Genomic DNA, 15,578 nt, shown 5'->3' with positions numbered 1-15,578 from the left:
AAATTAAAATTATGGGACACCAATGTCCAATATCATCTTGGCCAATATCATCTTGTGCTGCATTAGGCAGAGCATTGCCAGCAGACTGAAGGAGGTGATCCTTCCCCTCTGCTCACCCCTGGTGAGACACATCTGGAGTGCTGGGTCCAGTGCTGGGCTCCCCACTATGAGACATGGACATACTGGAGTGAGTCCAGTGCAGGGCCACAAAGGTGATTAAGGGAGTGGTGTGCCTGACATAAGAAGAAAGACAGAGAGAGCTCAGCCTGGAGAAGAGAAGGCTCAGGGGGATTTATCCATGTGCATAAATACCTGACGGGGGAGTAAAGACAACAGAGCCAGACTCTCCTCAGTGGTGCCCAGTGACAGGACGAGAGGTAATGGACACAAACTAAAATACAAGAAATTTCACGTAAGACACTTTTTTACTGTAAACGTGGTCCAGCACAGGAACAGGTTGCTCAGAGAGGCTGTGGATTCTCCATCCTTGAAGATACTCAAAACCCAACCGGACACAGCTCTGAGCAACCTGCTCTCACTGACTCTGCTCTGAGCAGATGTTTGGACCAGATGATCTCCACAGGTGCCTTCCTGCCTCAGCTGGTCTGTGATTCTAAATAGCAAGGAGGTAGAAAATATAGTATTTAGTACAAAAGACAACAAATATTTCTCTGCGAATGTTTGTTGCTACTGCAACATAAAATAACAGTGATGTGTGAAAACACATTGATACAATACAATACACAAATATGTGTGACTGTAAGCACAACACCACAATAGATAAAAGCTGGATATGAGACTAGACAAAGAGGTAACAGAAAAACCTCAAAGGAGAAAAATGGAGACTAAAGGTAAAGAAAGATTTCTGTGCTCAAAGCAACTTTTGATATTTGATAATTTGGGCTATATTGCCAACACTGCAAACATCCTCTATGTTTCTGAATGAGATCTGTAAATATTACATGACTAATTTTCTCAACGCATAAAATCACTTAATAGCAAGTACTAGTTTACATAACACTTTCAGGAAAACAAGACAATCTTGTGGATTTGATTACACAAAAGGGAAACAAATTCAAGTGATTTCAGTAACCGCTAAGCAAAACTGGAAACTAAGAGAAAGCTAACCAAAGAAGGCAGCCACAGGCCAAGTAAGTACATTTCCATAGTAAAAGACATTACTGGAACAAGTTCAAATGCTGGCATCAAGAACCCCAAAAGAGCAGAGAGATTTCTGAAAATCAACAAGAGATATGAAACTTAAGAGTTCAGGATAATGTGGATGACACAGGTTTTTGTTTGCTTCTTTGTTTGTTTTAAAAAAGCAATTATGAAACCAGGAAGAGTAGGAATAGGACCTACTAAATGAAAAAGTTTAACTCCTAAGTCAGTATTAAGCAATGTTTGTATCTTTCTGGGCATTCTAGAAATGTTGAAAAATGTAGGCCTCTGCTGTCAGGCAAAGTTGGTTATTCCCTTTTTTTTTCCTTTAAATTGTTTATGTTTTGTTTTGTGTTAGGTAGTTGGCATCTTTAATGACTTGGTAAAGATATTTACTAGGAAAGAACTAGATAAACCATCAGACATTAGAGATGTTTAGTATTTGCACCATTTCTATTTTTTTTGTCTCGTATCACACCAATCTGCACAAATATCATTACTTACCACAAAGAAATTGTAACTTAAAAATTACAGTGGCCATACAGACATCTGTATCGTCATTAAACTGAGGAGCCATTCAGGCTAAGTCAGCCAAGGCAAAATAAAATAATAGAAGAAGTTTGTAAAAGAATTATACACACCCAAATGCCGTGATAAGATAAGGAGCACTTAGCATCAAAGCATAATTCACATTCTGCTATGGATTTACTCTTACAAGTAACTAGGAAATATTTCACAACAACCCTGACTCACCCATGCGTGATACATGATGCAATCAATGGTCACAGAAATTTGTATCTAGCCTTGTACCAGAACACAGTACTTTGAACCGCGTATTATTATGCCTAGGCAAAACTCAGGATTAAGGCTGCTTGCTGCCTTTAAAGCAGGTTGTTTGCTTATCACTCACAGACTCTGGGCTGCAGAGAAAAGTGGTCATATTATAGGTAACGTTCTCTGGTAGCCCTTAGGAGCTCTAGAGTATGACCGCTAAGGTCAACTGTGGAAACAGAAGACCTGGTCTATGATGACTACCCTGAAGGGCTGGAATTTTTTTTTTAACGGAAGAGTTTGAATCAGCTACATCACTCTAAGGAAAAGACTGGGAGGAGGCCATATCTCTGTTATCTCCCCAGTTACATCCCACAACTTCTCCACAGACCACATGTATCTCCAGCATGAAGCACGAGCTCTCTTGAAGAGCAGAAACTGCTTGATTACTGTCTTGCTGCCTTTCAGCTGTGGCTAAGGAGAGGACAGAGAAGGGAGAACTTCAGCCATTCTGTTGCTTGCTTTCCTGCCAAGCAATGTGACCTCTGGGATGAACTGAGCAGGTCTGACCAGCTCTGCATAGCAACCGAAGGGCACTTCCCATCCAATACGCAGCTCTTAAGAGCAGCCCAGGAAAGAGGAAAAACTACCAGCACCCTGATTCACAACCCTGGCAGCTATGGATTGATCTGATCTGTACTGGTAGGCTACGGTCCTCATGAAACAACCGAGGAGAGGAGAGGAGAGGAGAGGAGAGGAGAGGAGAGGAGAGGAGAGGAGAGGAGAGGAGAGGAGAGGAGAGGAGAACCTGCCTCAAAGTGTCTAAGTTATCCCCCTTTCTGTTTTAAGTGGTAAACTGAATTCCTTATGATTAGGAGGTTGGACATACCTCTTAAATGGTGAAATGTTTGTTAATGCAACGAACACCAGCCTGAAATGAGGAACAGTGGGTGTCTTTGTAGCGCAGCAGGGAGGGAACTTTGTCCTGTCCTCTAAAATAAATTATTGTTATGAAACCATTTGGGAATTGAGAAGCACTTTTACCTGCAGACTGGAAGAAAACATCCTTTTACATTTTTTTTCACTTCTCCAGTCCTCAGGCCCACAACCACAGAAGATTACTGGACTCATCTGCTGCAGGTGGCATGGCTCATGTTTAAAGGTGAGAGGAAGAGTTTGGGCCTCTTGAGATTTGCATTAGTGAGATAACACATATTTTATAAGATTTGCTAAGAAATGGACAATCCACCCTTGAACTGCTTCTTTGGCGGCGCACATTCCACTTCCTCATTCTTTGCCTCCTGAGGTAAATGAACTGAGCATTGCTCATAAAATTGTAGAATGAACTTTCCCATGACCAGTGAAATTTGTTATAAACAAGATAGTCTCTGAACTCAAGTCAACAAAAGAGAGCAGACCAACTGTGTAACAAATACAGGATCCACACACCAGCCGCTCTACGTGCAGAAGGACACAACACATTCAGGGAAAATAGCTTCTCACCTTTCTTCCACAACAGCCTCTTCTTCAATCTGCATATCAGATTTCTTGGGGAGGCTGGCTGTTGAAAGTTTACCTGATGAGGGCTTTTTGCGTAGCCAAAAGATAGTGTGCAGGGTGTTTCTTTCAGGAGGTATTTTCTGCATAACGGTATAAACCTGATCTTCAAATTTTATGGGACTGGCCTGGAGAAAAGCTAATATTCCAAGCTAAAAATAGCTTCTTGGAGTTAATCCATTTTGATGAAAAAATCTCTCCTTTATTTGCCAAAATATATAGCTCTGAACTGACTTTAAAGCATCTGAAATGTTCAGTGCTTAATTCTGTTATGCAATTCTTAAATCCTTCCTCTCCTGCCCAGCAAGCTGTCATGAGAAATATGCTTTGTTAGCTGGGATCACCTGTTTCACATACGCTGTCTCAGTTGTCAAAACGATAAAAAGTAAAACCTTCTGCTGACGTGTATAAGGAAAACATAGCATTACAGCCACAGAAGAGCTCTTTGTTTTATATCAGGCTTCTAATTCTTACAAAATTTTAAAGAGGAAGAGGCAAAAAGAAAATAAGAATCAGTCCTTCCAGGAGAAGGTCAGAAAAAAATCCTTTTATTTGGATGCTGTGTCCCCTGGGAACTTAAGGAATAGCATAACTGAATCTCTAGGGAAAAAAAAGTTGGTTTGTTTTAATCTTAGAAGAGGGTAATGAGATGGCCTTCTGAGTTCCCTCCCAACCTAAATTATTCTATGAAAATTAATGGCGTTAAACTCTTAGAAAACCACTTACTACTTTATGCTATTTGATGTATATTGTGGTATTATTTTAATGTAATATCTGGAAATATTATATTATTATACAAAACTTCATGTATGTTTATATGACATATATATAAGATGATATTTACTAAATCATATATATTATATACCTATGTAATAATTATAATTATTGTGTTAATACCGTTTATTTTCAAAGTTCACGTCATGCTTTAAAATATTGTTGTGAGATAGTTAGAACTGTACTTCCCTACATTTCAAATGCCTCTGAGATTTCTAATACTCTCTGTCCTCTTTTGTTTTAGCAGGCTCACATGTTCCACCATTAATCATCTGAGAACTTTGTACAAAGTACACCATGGAAGTGGGTTTTTCTGATTGCTCACTGTTTATCTTGTTTACAAAAGTACAGCAAACAAAGATAGTAAGCAAAGATATCCAAGAGAAATGTATTTTGATGTTAAAATTTTAATCTAGTTTCTTTCTTAAGTAAGCAGTGACAAAGCAAAGCAAACAAACGCACACAAACATCAAGCACATTTTAAGGCATCCACAGGAGAAATGCACGTCTCCTTCCTTCTTAAATTCACTACAAAAGCTTCCTTTGACTGCAGGGGGAGCAAGACTTTTCCTAAAGTATTTTTGAAGCATTCAGCTGTGGTGTACTCACTGTGCAGTGTCTTGGTCATTAGCCAGATAACTATTTCTGCACAGAACAGAAAGAATAAACTACTTCTATAGCATATGAAATCAAACTGAGCAGTGTGTTGCCTTAGGCTGACTCCCCGTCTCAAACAATATGGTAGAAATGTATCTATAAAAGAGGCTAAAGTTAGCAATTAAATTTCTTTGTATTATTATACCAAAAATATAATCTCATGCAGAATGAACAGTCAGCTATGAATTTATCTTAGCATAATAGGAAGCTTAAAATTTCATTAGAAAGGTAATTTTTCTACTTCTGCAATAAGTAGATGAATTTTACCACTGCTACACTGATGTTCATCATCTGAATGTCTAGCTTTATGATTTTATCTATGTCCCTATTATCCTTCATCCTAATAGCCTCAATAAAGAGTATATACAGACAAATCACTCTTTTGTAGTCATTAGAATGTTATTTAATTGCATAGAAGAACTAACTCAGCTTCTAGGAGTTAATGTACACACAGGCATGACTCACAAACAAGGCAGCTGGAGCAGTTTCCACCCTAGCTCTCAGCTCTGCCCCTAAGGAGCTTCTCCTTCTGCAGAAGAGTGTTATAACCTGGAGAGAACCAAATGCCTGCGAGTAAGCTGTTCTGATAATGGACCAAGAGCATTACTCGAATTAGACATAAGTTAATAACCAGTAGCTGCAATATGAATATATAAGTACATTCTCTTAACGAACCACTGCTGGGTAGACTGAAATGTCAAAGGCCCTGGAATATGAGGGAGTAACATGACTACAGTGTGCTGCAGTTATCAGGAACTTACCTTGGGAAACATGAGCAGGAAACCATGTTTTGAGGTATATTAAAGAAAAATGGGAACCTGCTGTTGGAAAACCATTCAGCCAGTGTATAAGATTCACATAATTTGACCATGTACAGAACTGCATAATAACCTATTGAAATAGCCATAACTGACAGCATAGGTGGAGCCATCTTTACGTTGCATATATAAGCCTGTAACAAACACCTCCTGTTGCACAAGCACCTGTGCATTAGAATCTGGTATGCAAATCTGACCGCTCTGGTTGCCTGCAACACTACGTATGTAAGTCTTACCTTATGGTCACACCAGGGAAAGACACCCCTTATGCTTGTCTCTGGTCTAGCATCCTGCCCTTCAGGCTTGTTTCTAATCCATCTGGCTCTGACAGAAGCAGGTATTAACACTAGCACTATCCTGGGTTTCCTGGACTGCGGCAGGCTGGTTCCTGTGCTGCGTCAGGACGGTGTGGTGAGCAGTTCATCCTCGCCTTCCAGGAGAGGAACAAGAATAGCTGAAGTGGCCACTGTTTCAGACAAGCTATTTTTCTTCTGTGTGTCATGCTCCTCCACCATTGCACCAGGAAAGTGCATTCTTTAGATTCGCTGTCCTAAGTAATGCTGAAGATATGTAGTCTCAGCAGATCCTCAGAAAGCACACAATAAATTACCAAAATGTCAGATTCAGTCTTTGACGATCAGTCCACATATCCACTTTCTCTTTGGGTGACTGGGCTTTTTGCCCTAATGATATCTACTAGATATGTTTCAATTTTCTCACGCTCTCCTCAGGATATTTTACAGGTTTTTTTACCTCACAACCTCAGTTATTCTCTGCTGCTGAAGAGCACTTTTCTTTTGGGCAGCTTCACTGTTAGCTTCATTGATAGCTTGGTTAGCTTCCTTCCTTTTTCTTGTAGTTTATTTTAGTTGATTCCATCTGAGAGTTTCTTCTCTTTCTAGAGCTGGGTTGTTGGTTTTTTCCCCCAATAAGCATAGCTTTGGGGTTCTGCTTTGGCAATCCCAGAAAGAAATATATGCAGTATCTTCCAAATTAATATCAAATGCAATTCAATCCCCAATTCAAACACAGCAAGGCATCTTTTATGAAGTTCAAAAAGGTTGGTGTTCATTTTGGTGTCCCCAGTGAGCTATATTTGCCAGCTTACATAGCAAATGAGGTTTCTGACTCAGGACAAAACTTGTGCATTATACGTGTCTGTCTCTATTCCTTTGAACCTAGAACACTCCAAAATAGAGAGCACAAGCTTCAGGAACAGCTCCTGCTGGTGTGTGCCATCACATCAGTGTCAGACCTTGGCATCAGAAAGGAGCCATTACTCTGGATCAGTCCTTTCGTACCGTGGTCCCTGGAAGCACCGGTCAAACAGAGACCTCCTCATCTGACATCTCCATCCACAACTTCTCCCAACTCTTTACTGTTGACTGAAGATGTCTAAGGAACTTTGATTTCTTAATATCCAGTTGCAGTTCAGGAGGTTCTAGGCTAGGCTTCAACGCCCTTCGCCAATAATGGCAAGGCCTTGAAGGAGAAGTAAAAGAACGAAAGAAGGTCCAAGTTCTTGGCTTGATTCAGCCCCCAGAATGGTTTACAGCTCCTGCCACATCAGCTAGTACTGCTGAAAGAAAAACAAAGAAAAGGGGAAAAAAAAAAAAGGTTACTAGGAAGAAAACCTTTTAGGTTTTCTGCAGGACTCAAGTCTCCAGGAACCCTTTAGAATCACACTTGAAACTTTACATCTCTCAGTCCAGCCTTTTAGGAAAATACTGAGAGTGCTCCCTTCAGAAAGGAAAGGCTATGGGGCAGGGCTACTTCTGACATCAAGGCTAGGACTGTCTGGGGTTCTCCTCTTCCTAGAACCCAAACTCCATCAGAGCAGGGATGCTTCTCACACAAGATATTCAGCCTCTTCTGTCCTGATAGTGGTGCTGATCAGTCCTGGATTCTGCAAAGCCCAGTCTTTTTCTGTACTTCTAAACACTGCTTTTTTTCATGAAAATGGCCCATTTATCCCCAATATCAGTCAGAAAGGGTTTCTCACCCTACATACAGAACATAAATTCAGGGTGTTTTCATAATCTCTTGTGGAAGGTATTCCCAAATGTTATGGTACTGCTGGAGGAGTCAGCAACACTGAACAAGGTTTATAGGACAATATCCAACACCCAATCTCTCCAGAATGTCTCTACCTATAAATTAGGCTCTGCTGGACTCTTCTTACCTACTCCATGATCTTCTGCAGAAGCAGTGGACTGTAAACATCAAGTGATATTGGAACTACAGAGTTTTTGTTTAAACACCCACCCTCTTCTTTCATTTAGGGAAATAGCTAGAAAACTCAAAAATAAGCAAAAAGATTACAGCTGTAAAAACAGGGGGAAAGTTTTAAGCTGGCAGCAACTCTAAAGTCTGGGTTATCCAACTACCATATCAAGCTTTGCTCCTAGGTCTTCATTCCTTTATTTTGAACCATCTGTGTACGTTATATATGCATTTAACTATTAATCTAGTAGCAATTTCTACCCATTCCTTAGCTGTTAAAAACTGACACAAAAGTTAAAAACTGAAGCAAAGGCGTGTCCCATGCTCCTCTTCTGGCAAGAAACTCCTTGACACTGTGAAATCTGAGGTTGGGATTTGCATTACTTCTGAGTCCTTGATGACCTGGGTATGGAAGTAACCATCGCAGTTATCAGCAGTTCCACTTGCAATGTAGGTGACATTTAGGTACTTACAGAAGATCATTCTAACAAGCCTGTTTTTCTGATGGGGTATCCCTTCACACACATATCACGCTGCTGTGTAAGAATACAGCCAAATTTACTAGCAGATTAGCTGAAATTGGATGCTTTCCTAGCCCTCCAGTCTTTAAAATGGAAGAATCATTGTAGTCCCTGGATGTCCATGGGGCTCTCCCTTTTTGTATTTCAAAACTTTCAGATGCTCTCTGATATCATTCACCCCTGTTGCTAACACCCAGCCCCACAGAGGTATTTTTGATTTGGGTATTTAGGGCAAAGGTGACATCAGTGAATGACTGTCTCAGAATGATCTTGGGACTGCCATCATCTTCAAAATCTATAGGATGGCCCCCTATAGCTTCTTTATTAAACCACTATAGACTATGAAGTACTACACAACTGCTAAAGCATTTGGAAATGGTGCAGGTAGTGGCAGCAGTCCTGAGATCGTTTGCTTGAAGCACTTTTATTGTTTCTGATTCTGCTTGGAGACATGTCACATGGAAACTGGCATGCAGTACTTCCAAAGGAAAGAAAAGAGGTTGTTTAGCTGCAGCTGAAGTTTCTTGAGAACCGTAAGCCACTAGTACACTGGCTTCATGCTCTCATCTGTCTCTATTTCATATTCCAACTTGTCTCTGTTTAGATTACAAATGGAGAGAAACTGAAAGCATGTGGCTGATGTCTACCTGCAGACTGGTCATGGAGTTAAAGGGAGCAGAGCTGGAGCATGGCTACGGGTGCTCAGTACTGAGTGCTTGTTGCACTTATCCTCAAAAAAGTCACAGAACCACAGAATCATGTATGCTGGAAGAAACCTCTGGAGGCCAACTGGTCCTACCCCCTGTTCAAAGCAGGCCCAGTTATAGCAGGTCAGTGAGGCTTGCCCAGTTGCATTTTGAGTATCCTGAAGGACGGAGATTTTACAGCTTCTCTGGGTATCTGCTCCAGTGTTTGACAACTCTGACTGCGGGGGGGCGAGGGGGGGGGGGTTAAAAAAAAAAAAGATGCTTATTTCTAGCCATTCCTTACATCTAAACAGAATTACATGTTCCAACTGGTGTCTCTTCCCTCCTGTCCTGTCACCATGCACCTCCAAGAACAGACTGGATCCATCTCCCCTATATCCTCCCACTAGGTAGCTACAGGCAGCATTAAGATGTCCCCTAGGCCTTCTCTTCTTATGGCTGAGCAAACACGGTGCTCTCAGACGCTCTTCATGCATTATCTACCAGTCCCCAAGAACTCCAGCTGCTGGTAACTAACATCATTTTGCCTTAGGATACAACCAGAGCATAAAGCATGTCCAGAGGACCTCTGTATAGCTGTGCTCTCCCATCAGTTTTATGAGAGATACACTAGTTTTGTGATGTAAAATTGAAAACAGCAATGCATTAAAGTTATTCTCAAAACCAGACAGTATAGTTCAGTCTTCATGGCAATAGTGTAGCCATTAATATCTCCAGAATTTCCCAACAGATAGGTAACATTTGATTTGATGATACGGAGGCTGAAGGTTCATGAGCAGCTGAGGCAATCTAAGAGGCTGCAGTTGCTGAGTATTTCATGCTGTCCCTAGTCTCCTCCACATCATCTCCTACTTATTCTTAACCTTTCCCACGCTCCTAGCTGTGGAAAGCTCTGCTTTTGCACCAGCTCTGGCACTCACTACAGTAAGTGAGTCAATTCAGCTTCTTGGCAGAAAACAATCCGCTTTTATTTTGTCTGGGTATGTTTTCTGCCATATTAATGAGCTCAGACAACTAAAGAAGGGATCCAAAAAAAACCAGACCCATTGCACAATAAGCAGAAACTGTACGCAGTCAGGATCAGGATGGCAGTGGTAAAAACATCGTCTTTTAGGACCTATGTGCGGCTAGCTCAACCTACCCTGTGGAATCCTGCCTCTGCTGGTTATTATTAGATAATTCAGTCCTGTTCTCTCTGAGGTCAACAGGAATGCAGTTACTGATTCCTGTGAAAGGCAGTGGCTAAGGAATGCAGTGCCTTCAGACCTGAGAGAAAGCTGTCCTTTACCTCTGCTCTGCTAAGGACTTGCTACATGACCGCTGGCCAGTAATTTAGCTGCTCTGAGCCTTTCTCTATATCTTAAAAAATGCTAGAAGCATTACAATTCCGCAAGAGGTTTTGTAGACATAAGACATGAAAAGCTTTTGAAGTTCACAAAGAAATGTATGGATCCTGAGGCCATCTAATTACCTAGAATAAATGACCAGACCACAATATAATAATCAGTACTAAATTCTCAGCGCCCTTTCTGAGGATGTTGTGCAGCAATTCAGCATGCAATAACCAAACTGAAACACAAAACCAAAAGTATGGGATATATTTTCCTATGTATACTAAATATGTATATTCCTTAATATAATTAAATATATTTCTACAAAATGAACATATGTTTGATAGTATGTTTTAATAAACACTATCCTTCTGTACTCTCTGCAGACATATGGCACCTCTCACTTGAAACATTGGTTTTTTCTGCTTTGCTTTAGTTCTTCTGTGTGATATAAGAGCTCAGGTTAGTGCAGGATTAACAGAATTTATTTAAATCCAGCGTAGTTACAGTCTCAGGGTTCTCACACAATTCCACTGCTGCTTCTTGTTTTTAATATCTTCACCATGTATGGAAACCAGAGTCTGGAGTGTGCATCACTAAATTTTCAATTCTGAGCCTGGATTTAGAGACAAAAGTGTCAAATATCAGTATTTAGAGCAATTCACCTTTTTTCTAATCCTACTGTTATACATAGCAATTTCACTTAAGCTTATTTTTTGAAATATCCACTATCCAGTGCAAAAAAGATACATGTGAAAAGATGCCCTGTATAAGCAGCAGTTGCCTTGCCTCTGCTAACTTGAAAGCGGAGGTAAAGAGCAGAATGAGCCTATGAGAACCAGTCATATCATCTGTTTATGGAGCACGAACTAGTTTAATTAATTTGATAAAAATAATAATAATTTTTAAAAAGCTAGCAAAATAAAGCTGCTACTAAACCAGTAGAAAACTAACTCAGTTTTAACACTTCCCTTCAATGCAGTGTGATTTTCCTTCAGGAGTAAATTTTGCAGTAAGTTGCCGTATTTTTCTATGGAAGCTAGAAGACCAAGTATCTCAGAGTTAAGGAATTTGGAGCACAGAGTATCCACTATATCACTAATGAATACTTATATTTCTCTGAAGTATTCATTTTAATTCCCAAGAATGTTTACTTTTATCTCTATAAAATTCTTGGGTGTTTTTTTTTCTGATTTTCCCATTTTGATCTGAGTAATACTATGCATGTAAAGATTTATTGGCTTAATAGCTCCTTTTCAAAGTGCTTAGTATTATTTGTCTTTAAAATGTGAATATATTTCATTGAAGTTTTATTTTTGTCCACCAGAAAGACAGCAACTGCAACAACGATTGCTCAGGGTTTGAACCATGTGAAAGTGATTCTAAATATAAAATGTCATCCAGGGAAAACTATTGTCTAATATCAGGTCAGAAGTAAAACACATCCTGTGAGACATTTCATTGCATCACTGCAGTCATGGCTTCACAATAAAACTGTTCTTGCCAAATGGTGACAGAGTACTGCATGTGGACACCTTCCAAAATAAACCGAGGAGACAGAAGGTAAAGTTCTTTGTTCTAATCTCCTTCCTCTGGATCTATGAAAAGGTTCCCTGAATACGGGTGCTGCAGACGAGCTATATAAATATAAGGGCATTGGCAGCCAAGGTCATGATCTGTTTGTATTTGCTCCCTGAGCCAGTGAGAGAGACTGAATTTATCCACGTGTGCAAGCATATGCATACTCACACATACCACTCATCTTCCCAGTAGGCAAAAGGGTGTACGTGGCAGCGTGACTCGTTATCCTGCCACACCATACACTTTATACCTACACCTGTTCCAGGCTAGTTCAAAATACTGGCCTTCAGCTCTTCCTGGGGGAACACAAAGATCAGACATAAGTAAGGGAGAGCAGGATTTGACTGCCAAGCCCTCCCTGTCACTAAGAGGCAGAAGGGAAAGACACATGGATGTCTGGCATCCACTCTTTAATTCACACTCTATCACATGCTTGGAGTAGACTGACACGGTCACATTTTGTCCCTAACCTGAGGTCAATAAAAAAGAATCAGCCAGAAAGAGCAGAATTTAATTACCAACATCCCTCCATTCTGCTGAGATGGGGGGGGGACCACCAACCAAACCAAAACCAAAAAACCCAAACCAAAAGCAAACAACTGGGAAACTGGGTTTATTTGTTATTGAAAATAGTTCTTTAGGAACCAAATTATGTTGTCTCTGAAAAATGCATTGTAAATATTTACGTGCTTAATTAATGTGTTTCAAATGTGTTCACTACCTTAAAATATCCAAAAAACCAGTGGGGCTATATTCAGAGGTGGAGAAAACTTCCATTTGAGTTCAGTCTGCAGAACAAGAGGTCAAAAGGCTGCATGTGGAACAAGAACACCATTTGCAGGAATCCGCCTTGCACAAGCAGCTGAAAACAAGCACCATCTTCGTAAATGTAGTATTTTGAGAAACCGAATTCAACTTTGTTGGAATTAAGTTCTCCAAAATCAACGGGAGCCTCCATTATTTCTGCCAGGCTCAAGATTGTTTTAGTAAGTATATCTAATTTCAAAATCTCTCCCTCTGTCATGAATAATATATACAAGGCTCCCAACTAGGACTTGCTAGATACGAGCTTGATTTTTTTTTTTCCATTTTATATGTTCTTCAGTAGGGGACTAGAATAGCTAGCAACTTAAACTGCATTTGTAGACTTGCCTCAGTGAAATCTGAGCCAGAAGCAGAAGAAATTAGTCCACACAGATATCCATGCTCCTTCCTTTAAAACTGCCTTGGCACTGTGTGGCCTCACACCACCTTACCATAAAGGTATGGCCACAGCACCACCGTTCTTTCCCTTGCAGGCAGCTTCCTTGGGACAGTCCCCACTATCTGTACTAATAACTCTACAAATAGTAACACTCAGGTATTGTATAATAAATACCACAGGAAAAAAAAAGTTGTCTTCAAACACCGAATAGAAATGTAAAAGAAGGGAGAGTACACTATTGAATGAGCTAGGAAGAATAAGCTATTCTCCCCGACTCTATATTTTCTAGTTCTGACAAAATTCTTCCCCCTTCTGTCTCTCTTGCTTGCGTGCCTGCTGCAGGTTAAAGAAATGGTATAGGTTATCGTTGCCACACCTCCTGTTCTGGTCTATGAAAATACACAGGCGCTGCTAAAGAATACCCAGGAAAATGGTAGATCTGCATCTCCTAGAAAATCTCTGTAACCCAGTGATCTTTATAAATTTTACATAGGTGCAGTAGTATTTCATGTTTTACACACGTGTCAGTCATGATATTGCTTCCTCCCTTTTTGGTCCTGAGAGACTTCAACCTTTGCTGAAAATAGTCATGTCTTATCTTGAGTTAAAATAAGTCCAAAACACCATACGGCAGTTTTTGAAAGAAACAAAATAAGTAACACAAACCCCACACTTTTCCTGGCAATTAGACTAATGAATTCAGACTTAACTAAGATCCCATGAGATTAATTCCTTGAATCGTTAATCAACATGGAGATGCTGTAGTCCTGCATAAACTTTTCAAGTCAGCTGCAGTTGTTGCCCATGGCTTTAGAGTAGAAGTTGCCTGCAGCATACGCCGTGACAACTGAAGGATGTAGAGGGGAGGGTCGCTTGCAAAGCCAGGAGGGATTGTTACAACCTTCTAGCATGACCTGCTGTGGGTCTTTCTCTATGGGTTGCAGCTCATCCCTGAGTAAATTGATCTCTGAACTACAGCTTACATTTTAAGAAAAAATACCAGTCTTGGTTCTAAAATTTTAGAATAATAGAGAATCCTTCATAATATTTGGTAAGTGGTTCCAGTGTTTCATTACTCTCACTCTTGAAAATATGGATCTTATTGCTAAACTGTGTTTCTCTCATTTCAGATTTTGTAATTATGGGCTGCAACTAATTCCCTTGCTATCTATTACACATTAGCAGATAGCACTGTTCACATCCCAACCAAGGCTCCTAGATACTAGCTGAAGTACTAACAAACAAAAAAAGGCTATGTCGGAAGCGTTGGGTAAGATGTCACACAAAACATTGCCAAGCAGCAGCAATCAGATTTTGCTTATCAGGCAGCAATGCCAATAAAACGCCATGAGTTTGGACAACTACCACTAGTGGGGAGTTACAACAAAGACAAATCTATTTAGCGGCATCTGTGGGGACTGACTTACTGGCAACATGTGTCACTAGGTAACTTCTCATGTGCGTTAGTCAGCATTATTAGCTTTTGCAATTTTATCACAGGCCTTGCAACACCAGCAGTTTTTCTTGAAGCACTAGTTACCAATACGTAGTAAGGAAGATCAAGATCCCAATTTTTGAAGTTAATGAATATTTCTCTTGACACTGAGTAAAGCTTTGAAAGATGAAATAAGCCCCCTGGGGGCTGCTAACGTTTTTCAGCCGATGCCATGGCTATGATGAATCCGTTTTGAACACCTTCTCGGCAATACTTGCTCTGAACAGAAAATTTCCAGCGGACACCTCGGCTTGGCACCTCCCAAGCACTCATCCCCTGCAGCTGGATCCCACCTCAGAGCGGCAGCGCCGCCGGCCGCACCGGGAAAGCCGGCGGGGCCCGCGAGCGGCTTCTTTCCGCTCTTCCCGATTAGAAGCGAAACAGGTTTCGCTACGGGGAACGCCGCCCGCAGGACACAAATGACCCCGGAGTGGGGCCCCGGGACCTCATCCAACAGGCTCTCCCGGGAGCCTCACACAGCTCTCCGAAGACCCTCGCCAAGCGACGCGGACTTCCCTCAGGAAACACCTCAGGCTTCCCGCGCCTCCCCCCCGCCAACGCCTCCCCTCACGCTAACGGCTCCCGGGTGGCTCTCAACGGGCCCCAGCCGCCCGCCGCCCGTCACGTGACACCCCCCCCCCGCCTCTCGCCCACTTCCTGCGCTTCCCGGCCCCGCCCCGCGCCTCTCCGCCCCCGCCGCGCCCCGAGCGCTGGTTGGCTGCGGGCTGACAATGCGCGCGGCAGCGCCCCCCGCCCCGCCCGCCCCCGCCCCGCCCCC

General features: G+C 41.4%; 1 long non-coding RNA gene across 2 annotated transcripts; it reads left to right on the top strand.

The window, feature by feature from the left end:
• Positions 1-2,001: 2,001 nt before the first annotated feature.
• On the top strand, positions 2,002-10,631 carry LOC142418683 (uncharacterized). Of its 2 annotated transcripts, none has more exons than XR_012778367.1 (4): positions 2,002-2,634; positions 3,026-3,094; positions 4,508-4,626; positions 9,087-10,631. It is a non-coding gene; the product is annotated as an uncharacterized LOC142418683 (long non-coding RNA). The 2 variants fall into 2 exon arrangements; XR_012778370.1 differs by having other exon boundaries at positions 3,026-3,238.
• The last annotated feature ends 4,947 nt before the right edge of the window (positions 10,632-15,578 follow it).

This window comes from Mycteria americana, chromosome 1 (genome assembly GCF_035582795.1).
Source record: "Mycteria americana isolate JAX WOST 10 ecotype Jacksonville Zoo and Gardens chromosome 1, USCA_MyAme_1.0, whole genome shotgun sequence".
In the NCBI taxonomy this organism is placed as follows: domain Eukaryota; kingdom Metazoa; phylum Chordata; class Aves; order Ciconiiformes; family Ciconiidae; genus Mycteria; species Mycteria americana.
The sequence above is the reverse complement of the archived record's forward strand: the minus strand, read 5'-3'. Positions and strand labels throughout refer to the sequence as shown.